The sequence below is a fragment of the Pleurodeles waltl genome, chromosome 7 (genome assembly GCF_031143425.1).
Source record: "Pleurodeles waltl isolate 20211129_DDA chromosome 7, aPleWal1.hap1.20221129, whole genome shotgun sequence".
Classification (NCBI taxonomy): domain Eukaryota; kingdom Metazoa; phylum Chordata; class Amphibia; order Caudata; family Salamandridae; genus Pleurodeles; species Pleurodeles waltl.
In genome coordinates, this window is record NC_090446.1 from 1,403,953,233 (window position 1) to 1,403,967,841 (window position 14,609).

Here is a 14,609-nt window from a genome sequence, read left to right on the forward strand (position 1 = left end):
AAGTGCCCATGGACCAGCTCAATGTGGTTAGTACCAGTTCTCTATAGTTCTATATTAGTGCTTCTACTTCTCTTTACTTCTCCTTTAGTCACTTTCAGGTGCAATCTGTAGACTTTCGGGGGGGATAAGGAGGGTCAAGGGGGAAGGAGGTAGCCAGACACAGAGAGGGTCAGGAATTGACAAAGCCAATTGCTTAATTTGTATATAATGCACAGAAGGATGCAGAATGTGGACACATGCTCATATAGACTAGCATGCAAACAGACACACAAGCTGACGTGTTATGTTATGTTATGTTATGCTATGTTATGTTATGTTATGCCTTGCTATAGGGATTTAGAATATTGCAGAACACCTCACTCCATGCAGAGAATCCCAGTGCTATCAGATAGAAGAGGAGACAGCGACAAGTATCATCGTGGCAATTACAAGGAAGTGATGTTAAAAAAAACATATTTTAATTAGCTTTTTTTTAAAAAACAGAAAAAGGCTGCAACAGTGAATGTGAACGGGTAATTGGTTCAATAGTGATGAGTCAGAAATAAAAAAAAGGCACTCACTGCAGGTGGTTCGGATTCTGCAACAAACAAACAAACAGCCGAAGCAGTATCAGAAAATCTTAGGGCTGGAAAATAGAAACTGATGCGAGATCAAAGTTATATTGGGTCCATCCTGTGCAAGACCTTAAGTGTGAATCAGAGGGGTTTAAAAATACATCTTTTCCAGTTGGGGTGTCAGTGTAGAGAATTAAGTACTGGGTTTATTCTGGTGGCTGTAGGTAATTAGCAAATCAAATGGGCTGCAGATTTTTGCACCAGCTGAAGGCGACACATCAAGGAAGAGTCCATGCTCAAGGCATTGCTATAATCCAGTGTAGGAGTCTGGCCTGGTTTGTGGTGAGTACCAAGGGGTACGTACACCTTGCACCAGGTCCAGGTATCCCTTATTAGTGTAGAGGGGTGTCTAGCAGCTTAGGCTGATAGAAAAGGTAGCTTAGCAGAGCAGCTTAGGCTGAACTAGGAGGCTTGTAAAGCTCCTACTATACCACTGGTGTCATATGCACAATATCATAAGAAAACACAATACACAGATATACTAAAAATAAAGGTACTTTATTTTTATGACAATATGCTAAAGTATCTCAGTGAGTACCCTCAGTATGAGGATAGCAAATATACACAAGATATATGTACACAATACCAAAATGTGCAGTAATAGCAATAGAAAACAGTGCAAGCAATGTATAGTCACAATAGATTGCAATGGGGACACATAGGGATAGGGGCAACACAAACCATATACTCTAGAAGTGGAATGCGAACCACGAATGGAACCTAAACCTATGTGACCTTGTAGAGGGTCGCTGGGACTGTAAGAAAACAGTGAGGGTTAGAAAAATAGCCCACCCCAAGACCCTGAAAAGTGGGTGCAAAGTGCACCTAAGTTCCCCAGAGAGCACAGAAGTCGTGATAGGGGAATTCTGCAAGGAAGGCCAAAACACCAGCAATGCAACAACGATGGATTTCCTGACGAGAGTACCTGTGGAACAAGGGGACCAAGTCCAAGAGTCACAATCAAGTCGGGAGTGGGCAGATGCCCAGGAAATGCCAGCTGTGGGTGCAAAGAAGCTGCCACTGGATGGTAGAAGCTGTGGATTCTGCAAGAACAACAAGGGCTAGAAACTTCTCCTTTGGAGGATGGATGTCCCACATCGTGAAGAAGCTTCCAGAGGTGTTTCCGTGCAGAAAGACCGCAAACAAGCCTTGCTAGCTGCAAGGGTTGCGGTTAGGGTTTTTGGATGCTGCTGTAGCCCAGGAGGGACCAGGAAGTCGCCAATTGCGTGAGGAGAAAGAGGGGGCATCCAGCAAGACAAAGAGCCCACTCAGAAGCAAGCAGCACCCGCAGAAGTGCCGGAACAGGCACTACAAAGTGGAGTGAACCGGAGCTCACCCGAAGTCACAAAAGAAGATCCCACGACGCCGGAGGACAACTCAGGAGGTCGTGCACTGCAGGTTTGAGTGCTGGGGACCCAGGCTTGGCTGTGCACAAAGGAAATCCTGGAAGAGTGCACAGGAGCCGGAGCAGCTGCAAATCACGCGGTACCCAGCAATGCAGTCTAGCGTGGGGAGGCAAGGACTTACCTCCACCAAACTTGGACTAAAGAGTCACTGGACTGTGGGAGTCATTTGGACAAAGTTGCTGAGTTCAAGGGACCTCGCTCGTCATGCTGAGAGGAGACCCAGAGGACCGGTGATGCAGTCTTTTAGTGCCTGCGGTTGCAGGGGGAAGATTCCGTTGACCCACGGGAGATTTCTTCGGAGCTTCTAGTGCAGAGAGGAGGCAGACTACCCCCACAGCATGCACCACCAGGAAAACAGTCGAGAAGGCGGCCGGATCAGCGTTACAAGGTCGCAGTAGTCATCTTTGCTACTTTGTTGCAGTTTTGCAGGCTTCCAGAGCTGTCAGCGGTCGATTCCTTGGCAGAAGGTGAAGAGAGAGATGCAGAGGAACTCTGATGAGCTCTTGCATTCGTTATCTAAAGAATTCCCCAAAGCAGAGACCCTAAATAGCCAGAAAAGGAGGTTTGGCTACTTAGGAGAATGGATAGGCTAGCAACACCGAGAGGAGCCTATCAGAAGGAGTCTCTGACGTCACCTGCTGGCACTGGCCACTCAGAGCAGTCCAGTGTGCCAGCAGCACCTCTGTTTCCAAGATGGCAGAGGTCTGGAGCACACTGGAGGAGCTCTGGGCACCGCCCAGGGGAGGTGCAGGTCAGGGGAGTGGTCACTCCCCTTTCCTTTTTTCCAGTTTCGCGCCAGAGCAGGGCTGGGGGATCCCTGAACCGGTGTAGACTGGCTTATGCAGAAATGGGCACCATCTGTGCCCATGAAAGCATTTCCTGAGGCTGGGGGAGGCTACTCCTCCCCAGCCCTAACACCTTTTTCCAAAGGGAGAGGGTGTAACACCCTCTCTCTGAGGAAGTCCTTTGTTCTGCCTTCCTGGGCCAAGCCTGGCTGGACCCCAGGAGGGCAGAAACCTGTCTGAGGGGTTGGCAGAAGCAGCAGCTGCAGTGAAACCCCGGGAAAGGTTGTTTGGCAGTACCCTGGTCTGTGCTAGAGACTCGGGGGATCATGGAATTGTCTCCCCAATGCCAGAATGGCATTGGGGTGACAATTCCATGATCTTAGACATGTTACATGGCCATGTTCGGAGTTACCATTGTGACGCTATACATATGTCGTGACATATGTATAGTGCACGCGTGTAATGGTGTCCCCGCACTCACAAAGTCCGGGGAATTTGCCCTGAACAATGTGGGGGCATCTTGGCTAGTGCCAGGGTGCCCACACACTAAGTAACTTAGCACCCAACCTTTACCAGGTAAAGGTTAGACATATAGGTGACTTATAAGTTACTTAAGTGCAGTGGTAAATGGCTGTGAAATAACGTGGACGTTATTTCACTCAGGCTGCAGTGGCAGGCCTGTGTAAGAATTGTCAGAGCTCCCTATGGGTGGCAAAAGAAATGCTGCAGCCCATAGGGATCTCCTGGAACCCCAATACCCTGGGTACCTCAGTACCATATACTAGGGAATTACATGGGTGTTCCAGTATGCCAATGTAAATTGGTGAAATTGGTCACTAGCCTGTTAGTGACAATTTGGAAAGAAATGAGAGAGCATAACCACTGAGGTTCTGGTTAGCAGAGCCTCAGTGAGACAGTTAGTCATAACACAGGTAACACATACAGGGCACACTTATGAGCACTGGGGCCCTGGCTGGCAGGGTCCCAGTGACACATACAACTAAAACAACATATATACAGTGAAATATGGGGGTAACATACCAGGCAAGATGGTACTTTCCTACATCCAGGCCGCTAGTTATCAATGCCTAGGTCACCGTCTTCTTCTAGTCTAAAGGTAGCCTTGTAAACACCTTCCTAAGAAGCTGAAGTATGGCAAAACATTTACCACATGTGGTTTTCACATGATTTTTCATAGCTTCTCATTCATTAAGAAGATTAGGTTTCTTACGGTCTTTTTAGAGCAGGGGGTATCTCCGGAGTCCACCAATCATCTGACCAAACTTGTATCACTTTTCCAAAAAGCATAACCTCTGTCTTAGCAACAGTCAGTTGAAGAAAACCTTGTCTCTTCCAGGAAGCCACAGCACACATGCAGCCTCCAAATCTGACTTTATTGAGCTCTATTTCCAGGACAATTGTCAAAGAATATCATCATTGTGTTAAAGAATTTCATTTTCAAATGATTTTATACTTTTCACCAAGGTGGCCATGTAAATGTTAAAGAGCTTAGGACTCAGGGTAGATCCCTGAGGAGCTTCGCAGATGTTAACAACCGATTTAGATTTAAAAGGAGGGATGGCAACCACCTGGGTTCGGCCATTCGTGAAGTCCTTCAACCACTCTAAGGCCCAGCCATGTACCTCAGTGTCACAGTACTGCATGCAATACTGAGTCAAACGTGGCAGACAGTTCAAGAATTATCAGATTTGCTGCATTGCTGTTGTCTAGTCAGGACCTGATGGAATCCGTAAGTGCCATAAGAGCTGTCTCTGTAACATGTGCAGCACTAACACCTGATTGTGAAAGGTTCAATATCTGTTTGTCGTTCAAAAATTTACAGAGCTATCTATCAATCACCTTTTCTAGCAGTTTAATAGGAAACAGAAAAAGGGAGCTGACTATTTGAAAAACAGGTAGGATCAGCTTCCAGCTGTGAGGATTTGAGTCTATTATTTGGTATGGCTGGGAAGCCCTACCGTGCAGTAAAAGCTTAACCCTGGGCAGCTGTAGCTTTGATCAATAAAGCTTAGCACAGGAACAACGTGTAAAGCATTTAACAGCACCAAACAACAGAATAAGAAAGTCGCTCAACACAAAAGAAGCAAGACACTGATTTATAGAAATAGAGCTGATTGTTATACATTTTTAAAGGCCTTAGAAAATCAAAATCTATCGGAGAGGTCCAGAGATACAGATTTTCAAAATAATAAATAACTTTTATATCAACTGCAAACAAGCATTGGCCAACAAAAAGTTCGGAATCCTTTGAAAAGTTTGGAAAAGTTAGTTTGACATATCCAGCCCGAGTTGGGCAACCAAGTCTGGCAGGACAGAGGTCTAGGGGACCAGAAAGGATACTCTGGTCAGTTACCTGGCCCCCAAAGCATTTTTAGAGCGAGATTCAAATTTTACAGGATGACCCCCCCTAGACGACAATGGAGTAGCCCTGATGCTGAGGGGTGCAGGCTCAAGGATTTTCCTAATGCTGTGTGGTTGACAGGGATGAAGTCCAGTCAAGTCCTCTGGCAAAAGGTGAGTGAGGGACAACACTGTTCAAGGATCTCAGGGTCCCATGAAGTCTTCCTTGGAGGGGCCAAAGGCTGCTGATGCAGATCTTATGCTTTTTCAACACAGTGGTCACAGTGAAAATATTTGGTGGAGGCTGATGCCCCTCTTGGTTGACGAATCCAGTCACAACCAACACCCATGGGTCCAGCAGATATGGGTGCACCTTTTGGCTATCTTTAATTTGTCCTTTGGGGTGCCCGCACCCGGTAGTGGCAACATTTCTGGCAACCAGAGGTGCATCTTGGGCTCTTTCAACTTTGATGTCCCCAGTGCCATCTTGGGGTCCGGCTAACTGACACTTCGACTCTCTGATTGGACTGGGGCCAGTAATCAGCTTTTACCCCAAGTCATGCACGCAGAACTCTGCCAGCCCAAAGTGCAGCAGGTGCAGTTACTCCTGTGTTGCAGTCTTTCTTTGTGCACTCCAAATAGGTGCAAGGTGGTCTTCTTCTTGTTCTCCTTCCAAATCCAATGAGTACTGAGGGTCAACATGCCTGGGGTGCCATATTTATCACTAGAAAGCACCCTGAGGGGACCATGTAATCACTAGCCTATTGGCTGCTGGGTTCCCTCCTACCTAAGTGACAAAGTTCCTGTAATGTGAGGCATCTGGCTATCACAGAATGTCACATTCTTGCCCCCTTCAAGATGGCACGACCCATCCTTGATTGTAAGGAGCAAGACAGCCCACCCTAGAGGTGTGGCTACCTGAGGGCAACACACCCACAGTAAACCAGTTTGGGGGTGTATTTCCCCTCTCTGGCCCTGTCTCCAAGCTGTCTGTAGGAACAAAAGGCATCCTGCTCAGGGTTGTTGGGCCAGGCGGTCCATCAAAAATGGCTTCCCCTTTGAAGCATGCCTCTGTGATAACACCTCCCCAGCAGAGGAGGTGATACCTCGCTGCTGCAGCACTGCCTTTGTTCTTGAGCTTGGGAGTTGTTCACACATCTCCCCAGGCAGTCAGAAAGCTGTCTGCGTGTATATGCCCTTGTGAGGTTACTGGACAAGCAGAGCACATAGTGGTAACTCCCTAAAAGTTGACCTGATCATCAGGTCACATTTAATGCCAAGATAAATTCATGGCATTAAATGTGGCTAGTTTGATAGTCCCAGTCAAAAGTTAGCCGGGTTGTGATGCCACCTGGGAACTCTGTATTACCTAATGGTGCTACCAACATTACCCACAGCAAAAAGACAACTTGAATGTGTTGCTGCTAAGCCAAGGCGTAAAATATATGTCTTGCTTAACAAAATTACGATTCCTGCCATAGGACTCTATAGGCCTTACCTAGGAGAGACTTACATATAATGTTAAGGAACGGGGTGGCTTTGCCGTTGGTGTAATTGGGAAAGTCGAACTGGCAGTGAAAACACTGTCATTCCAGTCTGAAGTGGCAGGCTGGGAGCCATTTTGTACCTTGTCACACAAAGGGTGGCCCAAAAAGTGCTGCAGCCCTGAGTGGATACTCTGGGTCTGACTTAGATCTTTGCGGAGGGGGTTACTCCGTCACAAGCGTGACCGATATCCCATCCACTGTATACCAGTTCCATTATAGCCTATGGAACTTATTTGTGACGGAGTAAGCCCTCTGCCCTTTGTCTTACATGCCCTGAGTACATCTATTAGGGACTTATAAGTAAGCCAGGCCATGCCAGCTGGGTGTACCCAATTCACATGCAATTCATATGTGAATAATACACTGGCACTGAGGTCTGGTTAGCAGGCCACAGTGCATTCTCAGAATAAAAAATAACCAGCAGCATCATTCCAAAAATGTAGGGTGAACAAGCAAAAATAGGTATTTCTTTATTACAGCTTTTTAAGTATTGGTGAACTTTTGCTGTTTAAAAGGAAAATTTAAATGAAGTCATAAAATGTGCTACCAGCAAAGGAGCCATGGAAGAAAACAGATGAGCTGGACAGGGGTCTATTGGTGACCCTGATTTAACCTTGAAAAACAATTGTTGACCGTCTGTTACCTCAATAGGGTCAAAACTGCCTAGTTGGACAAGAATATTAGCAGGTGGGCAATCATAACTAGCAGAATTGTCCCTGTGCTGTGACAGTTGCTCAAAACCCTCATAAATCATCCTTATCTTGTCCTGGAAATAAAATGATGGGGACTACATAAGTCTTGTGAACTGAAACTGAGGTCTGGCACTCCTTGGGATTAGTAAATCCTTTTACTGCATCAGAAATTTCTTTTGGTGAGTTGCCAGAGTTTTTAATCTTGGTAAGAAGATAGTTTCTCTGTGCTACACCTAGCTGTTTACGGCAGGTATTTTGGAGCTCTTTACATACCTCTTTGACCCAGGAATATTTGGACCAATGACAAGCTATTTCAACTTTCTTACATTTACATTTCATAGTTTTAAATTCCTCTTTATTTCATGTGCCTGTTGTTTATGTTGCTAATTTCTGTAGTTTACCAGGAGTGGTAGTTTCACAAGCCTTAGTCAGCATGTCCTGATATTTGGGCACTATCGTATCCATATCCATATTCTCCCCCACTGCTGGTGATTGTAGGAGAGGACCTAGGCTCCTGGCATTGGTTTTCTTCCAAGAGTGTCAAACTTCTGTGCCCCCTACTTTTAGTGATCCTGAAATGCATCATAGGGTAATGTAAACTTAATGAGATAGTTGTCTGTCCAGGTCAGTATTAGATCTACTTTTATCGCCTTAATATTGCTGAAAATCAGATCCAGTATATGACCTCCCTCATGAGTCAGACTGCTAACCCAGTGAGTTATCTCCACTAATCCTAAATCAGACAATAGTTGAGAGACCTCCCTATCATTAACGTCCAGTATTCAGCTGCTAGATACAAGCAGGAGCATAAGCCTAGTCAATGATGCATGGTATATTGACCAAGAGGGAGGAAGCTAAAAAGGCAGCACAAGTGGAGAGGAGGGGGCGGATGCATCAGACATTTGCATCTCAGATAGATGGGATCTGAACTGTCAAGAACTCTCTGCACAAGGTAGAGAGACTTGATTACAGACCGTTGTTTTTCAGGTAGCCAGTGCTGCTCTTGAAAATCAGACCAATGTTGAGATCCAGAGCAAGGCACACAGCGACTCTTTGAATAACCTGCAGCTAGTGAAAAAGGTAGTCAGGACTTCATAGACACAGGGAGGTTCTATAGTTCATTTGAAGTTGATGATCAATTGAACTACAGTTTTACAACATAACACAAGGAGCAGAGGTAGGATTTGCTCATCATTCATAGTAAGGCAGAGCAACTTGCTGAAAGTTCATTGATCTGTTTGTCAAATTAGTGGTTTTAATCCAGACAAACATAGGGGGTCATTACAAGCTTGGCTGGTGGATACCGCCGCCCGCCAAGCGGAAACCGCCGTGCGGCCGCCAATGCGGCCGCACTCACGCGGACCCCATTACGACATCCCCGCTGGGCCGGCGGGCGCATACCAAGTTTACGCCCGCCGGCCCAGCGGGGATGAGGCCGCAACATAGGAGCCGGCTCCTAATTGAGCCGGCGGTGTTGCGGCCGTGCAACTGGTGCACCAGTCGCGCTTTTCACTGTCTGCTATGCAGACAGTGAAAAGCTGCCCGGGGCCCTGTTAGGGGGCCCCTGCACAGCCCATGCCAGTGGCATGAGCAGTGCAGGGGCCCCCAGGGGCCCCAGGACACCCCTTACCGCCAGCCTCTTCCTGGCGGTGCAAACCGCCAGAAACAGGCTGGCGGTAGGGGAGTCATAATCCCCAGGGCAGCGCTGCTTGCAGCGCTGCCCTGGTGGATTATCACTGCTGGGGCTAAAACGGCGGGAAACCGCCGGCCCCGACGGTGCGACCGCGGCGTAATACGGGTCTCCATACCACCAGCCTGTTGGCGGTACGGATGCCACATTACCCCTGGTGGTCGTAATGACCGCCCATCGTGTTTTAGTGACATCCTTGAGCTGCCTCAGACTGTTCCATGTGAGAACAGACTTCAAAAGCATAGACTCAAAAATATCTCCTATCCTGATATCTACCATACATAATCAACGCTCTACAGAACTACAGAATTCCTAAATCTTAAATTAAACCATTGTCACTTTACACCTGTTGAAGGAATAGGTACATTTACTATTCTAGCTCCAGTTCTGTACCCATATGGGGCCGGTGGTAGATATATGTTTGGGTGCATGTAGACATTTTGTAGGAATATCGTTATTTATGTATATAGATATAGATAGTTTGGTAGCTGATGTTTTAGAGTTTAAGATCCTGAACTCTATATTTTCCAGGCTATAACTTCAAATACTTGTGGTACATACACCAAAATATGATCTCAAATGGCACTTACTTGCAATAGGTGAGGTAAGTTTTAAGCTGAAGGAAGGAGGAAACCACGTTACTGTAGATTGTGCCACGATGCATCCCAGAATGAATCCCCAATGGTCCAACCGCCACTCAAAACCCTGTGCACAAGGTCACTCATGCACACATACAGATAAGGAAGGGCATATATGAAAGGCATATGCACGTACACACAATTATATTCTGTAGGATACCATATTCAACAATAACTTGAAGACTGAACTTTACAATAGGCAGCACCTAATTTGTTTGTTTTTACACCGACTAGTATTGTGAACTAGTTCAGGATCACATGACATGTCAGAACGTATAAAGAAAACAAGTATTGATAAAGACAACAAGTTTAGGTTTCATATAGTTCACACAGAGGCACACATCACTGTTGGACACATGGAGGGTAGACACATTCACACAGATAAACACTCATGTACAAACACATCTTCACTAAGTCCAACAAACACATAGCCATATATTCACACAGACCTACAGATATACAGGCAACAATTAACCACTGCACAGAGACCAACAGGCATATATAACCACGTCACAGAAGGCAAAGGATGGTGTGAATCAGCAGAGCAAAGAATACTGAGTGCAATAAATTAGGATACTGGTTGAGGGGGTGTTAGACCTGTCAGCCTTAGGGTGGGCTTCCCCAAACTTTTTGACTTACTCCTCTATTTTTGATTACGCTGTTTTCGCTTGTCTTAGGACTCTGCACAATTTACCACTGTTAACCAATGGTAAAGCACATGTGCTGACTCCATTAAATGTGGTAACATTGTCTTATCCCCTTTTTGGCATATTTAATTTACTTATAAGTCCTTAGTAAAGTGGCACTACGTGTACTCAGGGCCTGTAAAATAAATACTACTAGTGGGCCTGCAGCACTGACTGTGAAATCCATTCAAGTAGCCCTTTAAGCATGCCTCAGGCCAACCATGGCCGTCTGTGTGTGCAGTTTTAAAATGCCATTTCGACCTGGACTATTTAAGTGGGTAGGACAATAAAAGGCGCAGGCCCACTAGTAGCATTTAATTTATAGGTTCTCAGTACATGTAGTACCACTTTTCTAGTCACTCATAAGTAGATTAAATATGCCAATTGGAAACAAACCAATGTTACCATGTTGTAAAGTGTGAGTGCACACATTCTAGCACTGGTTAGCAATGGTAAAGTGCACAGAGCCCTGAGGCCAACAAAAATGAGATCAGAAAAATATGGCGGAGTAAGGCAGAAAAAGACTGGAGGAAGACCATACTAAGGCTGACAGGTCTCACACTGAGCAACAGAGAACACAAATATAATGTGCATAAGGGGCACAAAGTAATGTGCAGAAAAGGAGTAAAGGGTGGGAGTGTGCACTCAGAATGCACCTCAAGAGAACACTAGTGATGCACCGCAGGAGAGCATTTGGTGATGCACCTCAAGGTAGCTCTCAGTGCTGATCTTGGGAAAACACTGAATAGTGTAGGTTATAAGAGGATTGAGTGTTTTGCATCAGGGGAGAACTGTGTGATTTGTATTAGGTAAGCATAGGGTTTTGTGCACTTGATGACATACAGACATACAGATCAGCTGTACAGAAGGGTGGGCATTGTGAAGCAATAGGGTAAATGAGCAGCAGATGACACAGTGTGAAGTAGAACTGATGTACAAAGTGAAGTATAAAGGCACACTTCGCTCAGTAGTAGATGGGCACAGGGTGATATCCTTGATTTCTCAAGTTCTCCAAAATCAAACATGAGCAGCTCATCCAAAATCTTTTTTTTTTCTTCTGCGTTCTACTACATTTTAAATGTTGGCCAGGAATTACCAGAATGCAAACAAAAAATATAAGGACCATGTAAAATTATTTGAAGGAAGAAAGAAGCCAGGCACAATTCACCTTTCTTTCCAATGCAGTTTTGTTATTTGTTTACAGGGAGTGTGTGATATTTGTAGACAGCTAACATAGTGAAAACAGTTTGTTTTGCAGAGCTATTCATGTACATACAGAGCACACAATGCACGTAGAGCTGTAAGGTTTTCTTGTTGTATGCCACAATGAGTCAGTCTTGGGTGTTTAACCACTTGCATGCGTCAGGCGGCTTGAAGCTGTCCGACGCAGTGGTGCTCATGTACTCAGGACAGCTTCAAGCCATCCTTGCACACAAGACAAGAAATTCCTCTGGTGCAGGCACCAGAGGGATATCCTGTTCCTAAAAACAGCTTCTGGAGCTGGGGAAAAGTTTCCATTGATCAAGGCTGTTTTTAGGTTTTCAGTGAAATGATTAGCGCGCCATGCTGACATCATTCCACTGAAAACAAAAGTGAAATGAGCCAATCAGCTCATTTCATTTTTCCTGCATTGGTGCTCGCAGGGTTATCTCTGTCCCCTGAGCACCAATGCAGAGGGTAGAGGTTTTTGTTGGAAAAGGGAGAATCTCCCCTTTCCAATGGTACCTTTCTGAGGTGTATAACTGCTTGGGGGGTTGCCCAAGGAGGGCCATTCCCAAGCAGGGATCCACTCCACTAGACACCAAGGAGGGAGAAGCAGCCCCTTGGGCAAAGGCTTTTGCTTCCCTTAATATAATTTTTTTGTGAAATTCAGTCTTTCTGGGAGCAATAGCACCGGATCTTCCCCCATGGGGGGCCCACAAGCACACTAAGCACCAGAGACTATGTTTTTCTTATTAGTGTAGAAATAGGAGATGCCCAGTATAGGCATGGCAATGCCATCCCCCTGACAAAATGGGCACAGTCTTTCTGCTCCCTTGTGGGGCAGATGGGTGCAATAGCCCCTGATCTTCCCCCCGCCTGGAATCAGAAAGCCCAATAGGCACCAGGAACTATTTTTGTATTAGTGTAGGGGTGGGGCTGCCCAGAATGGGCATGACAATGCCCCCCCCCCAAAAAAAATGGGGACAGTCTTTCGTCTCCCCTGGGGTATAGATGAGGTTTTTTTGCACTCAATCTGCACTCTGGGGGTGAGGGGCAGAAAGTGCACAAGACATCTGGGATATTTTTAATAAAAATTAATGGCGACCATAGTCTTTCCGCCCCCTGAAGAGCAAATGTGGCAATAGTTCCCCCCACTAGACACAAGGCTTTTTTTTTTAAGTCTAGGCCAGGAGGGGATGCTCAGAATGGGAAAGGCAATGCTCCCACCCCCCAAAAATGGGTACAGTCTTTCTGCCCCCCTTGGGGCATGATTGCACCCTACCTCCCCCCCACCGGTCAGAAAGCCCACTAGACACCAGGCAATCATTTATTTTTAAAAATAGAGGGGTGGCATCTGCCCACCGTGGGCCAGGCCATGCCCCCACCCCAAATAAATGGGGACAAAGTATTTCTGCCTCCCTTGGTGCAGATGGGTTAATTAACTTCGATCCACCCCCAAGTGCGCAGACAGCCCGCTAGAGGCCAGGAAATACAAACATAGAGAGGTGAGGCCTGCCCACCATAAAGGGTGTGGTTATGCCCCCACCCCAACTGAAGGAGGCAACAGTCTTTCTGCTCCCTGTGGACTAAAGCATCTTACCCCAATGGCAAACAAGAGGACATTTGACTCTTTTAGGTGTTGATTTTACATTTGGGCCAACAGAGCTTGGCTAACTCCCAATATTGTCCTACAAGCAATGGTGAACGGCAGTAACTTTTTGGGCTTGGGTAGGCTGCTACCTGGAAAAAACTACCAGACCCAGTTTGAAAAGTAGATATTTGGGGGGTCTATCGTAGTGTGCTTCACATGCACCTCAAACCATTTTCTTACCCACAATGCCCTGCAAACCTCCAACTTTTGCCTTAAGTCACACATTTTCCCTACTTTTCTGTGATGGAAACGTCCAGAATCCGCAGGAATCCCAAAAATTCCAACCACCCAGCATTGGACCACATGTACTGATAAAATCATTGCCCCACTTGTGTGGCTGGGCCTAGTGCCAGTGACAGAAATGGATCCAATCTAGATCAATAGGAGTATCCACGCAGGGGCCACCATTGTCCTTGGTTTGATATGTTCCTGACGCCTCACTAGGCCCGGCCATATAAGTGGGGCAGCCTTTTTATTGGCACAAGTGGGGCAATTCCGGGTGTTAGGAATTTTGTGGATTTCTGCAGATTTTACCATCACAAAATTCAAGAAAAATTAGTGATTTCAGCAAAAGTGTGAGGTTTGCAGGGCATTGTGGGTAAAACAAACCTAGTGGTATCCATGCAAGTCTCACCATCCTGTATTCTCCTAGGTGTCTAGTCTTAAAAAATTTACAAGTTGACTAGGCTTCACTAGGAGCCAGCTAGGGTCCAAAATCTAGAGTGTCATTCACAAGTATCTCTTTGGAGTGAGCAAGGTCGAAAGCCTTGTAAGAGATGTTGTGCCCACACTGATGTTGCTTTCTAAAATGTCTATTAGTTCTGTAAGTAATAGAACCTCTTGGTATTAAGCAAAACTGTTTGAAACCCATCTTATATCCACCTTTTACACACTTCATTACAATTTTCCTGATGGTAAATTTGTCTTTCTGCATATGATCACTTAGGGAGAAATGACATAAACTTCATTAGGAAAATATTTTTGAAAGCGGTATTACAATGTTCCAAATGCAATAAGTGAAAATCAGACTGCACATAATAGGAAAGGACAACTTTGGGTGTCAACAGGGAGTGTTTTGTAAATTGTCTCAATAAATTACAACACTCTTTAAAAAAGTAAGAAACACGGTTTAACATGCTACAACATAAAGAGTAGCAATTTAAAAGTTTTCTTCAGTGAGCTCATGGCAGAGAAAACACAAATTGCTTAACATTTGATGGGCATGGTTGATGGAGTGCAGCTAGCAACTTCCTACTATAGTTCATCTCAAATACCTTTATTGAAATGTCCACTTGGCTTCTTGGGGGAGGATGTCTGAAATGGAAGGCTTAAATTG